Raw genomic sequence first — 6,359 nt, 5'->3', positions numbered from 1 at the left:
CCTTTAGTGGAATTTTTGCTGTGTTTTAAATAAATTATATCATTTCTTTTCTTTCTTTTCTTTTTTTTTTTTTTTTTTGGTCTAGAGAAAGATGGAAAGTTTTCATGTTGGCCGGTATGTAGGTATATGTGCTGAGAAATATTATGTCAATAGTGCCGGAATTCTAGGTGTTGTGTTTCCTCCTTTGTACTGGGGTGATAATGTATGTTAATCTACTCATTACCCTGGAGTAAAACTTCTAGAATGCCCCATACCAGTGGTCACCTAAAAAGGTGACCCATATAACAGGTCCCTGAATCTTTATAAGTTTACTTTCCCACCCGCTGGAATGCATGTCTTCCCTAAGTCTTCAATGAACTAGCCAGCCTTCCTTCCTTCCTTCCTTCCTTTCTTTTTTCTTTCTCTCTCTCTCTCTCTTTCTTTCTTTTCTTTCTTTTTTTTTTTTTTTGAGACAGAATTTCACTCTTGTTGCCCATGGGGGAGTGCAATGGCGCAATCTCGGCTCACTGCAACCTCCACCTCCTGGGTTCAAGCAATTCTCCTGCTTCAGCCTCCACATAGCTGGGATTACAGGTGTCTGTCACCATACCGGGCTCATTTTTTGTATTTTTAGTAGAGATGGGTTTTTGCCATGTTGGCCAGGTTGGTGTTGAACTCCTGCCCTCAGGGAATCTGCCCACCCTGGCCTCCCAAAGTGCTGGGATTACAGGTGTGAGCCATCACACCCAGTCTAATTCTCTCTTATCCAGTCAAATTACCATGACTTTATTCATATTGTAGCCCAATAGAATGTTCTGAAAGGTGTTTAGTAGGCCTGTGTCTCTTAGATTACATTAAGGAGGGAGTAGAATAGTAGACACAGTCCTTATTCAAGCGTGGAAATATACATTCTTGTTCATTCCAAGTGACTGCGAAATATTTCTGATCCGATTTTCTGATAAGGGTGAAAGAATGTATTTGGTAGATCAGTAGCCACACACCAAGTGCCTAAGGCTATGTCAAGCTACTCTAGTAAAGATACTACACCAGGCACAGCAACTGCCACTGGGCTATCGTGTGGTTGAATTTGTTGTCATTCACTGTTGACCTGTAGGATTAGTCTGTTTTTATAGGAGCCAGACTAGCGAATCACAAGGAAGCGTAATGAGAAGCACCCCCTTGCACTTTTTCTTTAAGAATGGCACCAACTTCTACCATTCTCTTGAGGATGTGATATTGGTATTGATTTAACTATATTGGCTAGCGTGTGGATGGGGGAAGTGAGATCAGTTTCAGAGGTTTCTATTTGGTTTTTCCCACTATAATAGCTCTTATCTCTAGGCCAAGAAACCAATGTGGGAACTGTGCTAATGACCACTGTGGGTATTTGTGGTTCCAGTGGATGTAACATGAGCTAAACCAGGGCCAGGACTCCATGTGGCCCCCTGAGAGGGTACCACGACGCTGATATCATTGTTAATCAATGACTTCGCTGTTTCTAACAGTACCTAAGATGTTTTGTATTCCCCTGTCCCCACTGTGCAGTGACCAAGGTAAACAGACGTAGGTCCTTGTAGGGAAAGACTGACTCATTTTCATGAACATTTGTCATGGTGTTGCAGGGTCCTTTCTTCAGGGGCCGACCTTCCCTTTAATCCTAAAACTGGGTACCAGGTAAAGGATATTACTTGACAAAGATCAGTTCCCTCAGCCTCCTGGTCATCATTCTTGATTCTTCTGATTGCACGTGTAGGTTGATATTACCCTTGTTGGCTGCCTACTAATCTTCTCCTTGGAAAGCCACATTCAAATAAGCATCCCAATCACTTTCAGCCAGCCAGACCCCTCTGCTACCCTCCATGATACCCTCCATAATTTATCATGAGTGAGTGAGTGATAAATTATCACTCATGATAATTTAATCCACCTGCCTTCTGAGGACGAAGTGTTGCCACCTTCCCACTATTGTTTTGGGATCCTGTCATTCCCATTGCTATGGGTGAGTCCAGTCTCTAACAGCATCTCCCACCACCAGCCTGTGCGAGAATCACCTCTGCTCTTAGTGACCCTCATACCAGCACATTTCTTATAGCCTTGGTGAATAGTGTACCCTCTGTGTGCCTCTCTGGGCACACAGTACTCTGCTAGGTTTTCTGGACTTAGGTGCTATATGCCCTTTGGCATACCCACTTCTCTCTTCTGTCACCTGTCACAGAAATGCTGACATTTCTACCTTACTTGGTGTAGGCCACTGTGTTTTATGCTCCCACAAGCCATCCAAACAGCATATTTATGCCATGACTCAGAGTCGTTGCTATGGTATTGCATCCTGTATTTACAGAGAATGCTGCCAAATCAACTAAGTCTTCCTTATCCAACCTTACATTCCAGCCCCCTTGATCAAAAGCCCTTGAATCCATTTCTGTATGGGCCCTCCTCGCTTCTGCTGCTACTGCCAGACAGCTGGGCCCTGCAGCTTCTCTGGGGCATAGGGTCTTTCCTTCTGGATTCGATTAAATGCTGGATTTTCTTGTATTTCTTAAAAGATTGGACAGGCCGGGTGCAGTGGCTCACGCCTGTAATCCCAGCACTTTGGGAGGCCAAGATGGATGGATCACCTGAGGTCAGGAGTTCGAGACCAGCCTGGCAAACATGGTGAAACCGCATCTCTACTAAAAATACAAAAATTAACCCAGTGTGGTGGCAGACACCTGTAATCCCAGCTACTCGGGAGGCTGAGGAAGGAGAATCACTGGAACCCAGGAGGTGGAGGTTGCAGTGAGCCAAGATCATGCCACTGCACTCCAGCCTGGGCGACAGAGCAAGACTTTGTCTAAAAAAAAAAAAGGATTGGAAAATTTCTGGCCATCAATTTTTTAGTGGATTGGTGATCCATCCATGGCTTGTTTCAAGGATATAAAGACAACTTCATTGCAGGGCTAATTTCGCTCCATTTAAAAAGGCACAGCCTAGCCAGGGTCTCTGTTGAAAAGCCCTGGGGGTGTAGCTCAGTGGTAGAGCACGTGCTTAGCATGCATGAGGCCCTGGGTTCAATCCCTGGCACCTCCAGCTGTGGTGTTCTGTCATGTGTCACTGCAAATGGAAAGCCCTGTGAGTTGAACAGTCTCTCTACTCTAGCTAGAGGAAACTTGAAAGGTCCCAGGTACCCCATAAGCTCTGGGAATTTTCTCATCACTCCTTATAAATTATTCTTTATTTAGAAATTGTTCTTGTCCAGCCTTTGGAGTTTCATTCTGTACATGTGCAGTTTGATTTTCAACCGAAGACTTAAGGGACCCCCATGCAGATTTCTGAGTTCTTTTTAGAGTACATAGCTTCTTTCTTTCAGGTTCTCTGGCCCACAGATTACAGTGTATTTATAGTCTCTGAGCTCCAGTTGTGTGTAACTTCAACTAAGCAGGAATGTTAGATTATGTACGGGTCCCCTCCATAAGCCACAGTCCAGGGACTTCTCCAAACAGAAGTAGGCCTCCAGGCCAAAATGGGGCTTATCTCACTTCCTGCCCCTTCTCCTGTGCTGTGTGTTTTTCCGTGTCTGAAAGCTGTGCTCTTTGTGTGTTCAGTTCTCTGGTTGTCTTCTGTAGGAGGGTGATCCTGGACCACTTCCTCCCCATGACCAGAAGTCCAGAGGTTTCTTATTGCATGTTCCACCTTTATTCATTGATAGAGAAATGCTATTGCCTTTTGTATCCAGAACCTTGCCAAACTCTTTTTTTTTTTTTTAGACAATGTCTCACTTTGTTGCCCAGGCTGGAATGCAGTGGTGCAATCGCAACTCACTGCAGCCTCCACCTCCCAGGCTCAAGCCATCCTCCTGCCTCAGCCTCCCAAAGTGCTGGGCTTACACCTAACCTCCTGTATTAGTTTTCATAGCATGTGTGGACATTCCATTAAGTATTTTATATTAAAAAAACTATCATGTATCTTCAAATAAAGATGGTATAATCTCTTCCCTTCCAAATTCATATACATATTATTTCTTTTTCTTTTCTTATTTAGCTAGTGACTAGAGAACATTTTTGGTGAACATTGTAACTGCCTAAGGGATTCACCTTGCCCACTGCTTAGACAGAGCTGATTTATTAAGACAAGGGGATTGCGGTAGATAAAGAGTAATTTAAGCAGAGCCAGCTGTGCAGGAGACTGCAGTTTTATTATTACTCAAATCAGTCTCCCTGAACATTTAGGGAGCAGAGTTTTTAAGGATAACTTGGTGGGTGGGAGGAGGCCAGTGAGCCAGGAGTGCTGATTGGTCAGAGATGAAATCACAGGGAGTCAAAGCTGTCTTCTTACGCTGAGTCAGTTCCTGGGTGGGGCCACAGATGAGATGAGCCAGTTTACTGATCAAAGTGATGCCAGCTGATCCATCAAGCGCAGGGTCTGCAAAGTATCTCAAGCACTGATCTTAGGAGCAGTTTAGGGAGGGTCAGAATCTTGTAGCCTCCAACTGCATGACTCCTAGACCATAATTTCTAATTTTGTGGCTGTTTGTCCTACAGAGGCAATCTAGTCCCCAGGCAAGAAGGAGGTCTGCTTCTTCGGAAAGGGCTGTTACTGTCTTTGTTTTAAGCTATAAACTGTAATCTAAGTTTCTCCTAAAGTTAGTTCAGCCTATGCCCAGGAATGAACAAGGACAACTTGGAGGTTAGAAGCAAGATGGAGTCAGTGAAGTCTCTTTCACTGTCTCAGTCATAATTTTGCAAAAGCGGTTTCAACATGATGACAGAGGCCATCCCTCCCTTGTTCTTGACTTTGGTGCTAATGCTTCTAGACACCAACCATTAGGATTAGTGTGTGCTGCAGGCTTTTCAAGTTTCTTCTTTTTCCCAATTTCATGAGAGTTTCCAAATCATAAATTGGTATTGACTTTGGTAACTCACCTAAGTACATCTACTGAAATTTTCCTTTGTTTTCTTCTCATTGTTCTCTTAATATTATAGTAAAATATTTTCTACTTTTGAAAATTATACATTCCCAGAATAAGCATGCATTATTTTAAAATGTAATGTTGAGCTTGATTTGCCCGTGTTTTATTGAAGATTATTCTATCTGTGGATTCAGTGACAGGTTGGTCAGTCTTATCTTTTTCTTATACTCCTCTAGTCCAGTTTGGTGAAGAGGGTATTTGCTAGACTTTTCAAATGAGTTCTGGAGGCTTTCCTTCTTTTTTTTAATCTTTAAACAGTTATTTAAAATAATTATTTTTTGAAGGGATGCCAAAATGCACCATAAACCCATCCAATCCTATCATGTTTGTGTTTCTTTAAGCAGGAATCTTTTGATTACAAGTTAATTCATTCTTTTCAGTGTGTGTCGTTTTAATGCGAATTCCTGTTTCTTTGTGAATCAGTGTTGGTAACAGCAGAGTTGCTTCTGAAGTGTAGGCTGCCTAACAACAGACTGACTGAAGCTCTCCCTTCCCAGTGGGAGGGTCTTTGCTTGAAGTCCATCTCCCTGGTGGTGGGGTTTCTTTCCTGGTGGGGTGGTATGACAGATCAAAAGCTACAGGTGCAGTCTCCAAAACTCCTGTCTAGCTGGCCTGTATCCTGTAAGAGCCTGGCATCCAAACCTTTTCTGTTTATACACACACACCTGATGGTTTTTCTCCAGCTCCATACCAGGTATTACAAGAAGAGGCAGGTGCCCTCACTAGAACCTGAACGCTGTGTGTCTCTGGAAGCACCTGCCTGTCCCCAGTGCTCTGCTCTATGAAATGATGAGACACCAGGAAACCACCAGCCTTCTTCTCTGCTTTTTGTTTTTTCTGAATTTTATTATTTTATTTCATTTAAAAATTTTTAATTTAAGTTATTTTTAGGATACTGTGGAATGTGTCTCTACATTTCGTTGTATTCTCAAAATGTTTCTGTTTTTACTAAGCTTTTAGATTTTCTGGCATAAAGCTGCATGTAGCAGCCTCTTAGGGTTTTTTAATAACGCACCATAATGTCATTATAGCCCCATTTTTATTCCTTGCCTCTTGTTGGTGGCTCTTTTCTCCTGTTTTAATGATCAGTGTTATTTTATGGTCTTATTAAGGAATTGATCTTTGCCGATCTTCTATTGTTACTTTCTTGTTCATTTTGTTAGTATCTGCTTTTATATCTGTTATTTTCTTCTTGTTACTTTTTTTAGGCTTTAGTAATTTTTCTTTTTTAACCTTAAATGAATGAACTCATTTGTTTTTTTTTTTAAAGCTGTTTTTAATACATGCATGAAGGCTATAATCTAAACCCCAAGTACTAATTTAGCTACAGCCTTCGTGTTTTGAGGTACACAGCACTTTCATGCTATTCATTTTTAGATACTCTGTAATTTACATTATAAATTTCTCCTTAATTTGTGAGTTGTTAATAAAT

General features: G+C 42.0%; 1 non-coding gene across 1 annotated transcript; it reads left to right on the top strand.

Annotated features, from left to right (window-relative positions):
* Positions 1 to 2,976: 2,976 nt before the first annotated feature.
* On the top strand, positions 2,977 to 3,048 carry TRNAA-AGC. The gene has a single exon. It is a non-coding gene; the product is annotated as a tRNA-Ala (tRNA).
* The last annotated feature ends 3,311 nt before the right edge of the window (positions 3,049 to 6,359 follow it).

This window comes from Cebus imitator, unplaced genomic scaffold, assembly GCF_001604975.1.
Source record: "Cebus imitator isolate Cc_AM_T3 unplaced genomic scaffold, Cebus_imitator-1.0 Scaffold106, whole genome shotgun sequence".
In the NCBI taxonomy this organism is placed as follows: Eukaryota; Metazoa; Chordata; class Mammalia; order Primates; family Cebidae; genus Cebus; species Cebus imitator.
Note: the sequence above shows the minus strand (reverse complement) of the source record. Positions and strands in the feature narration are given on the sequence as shown.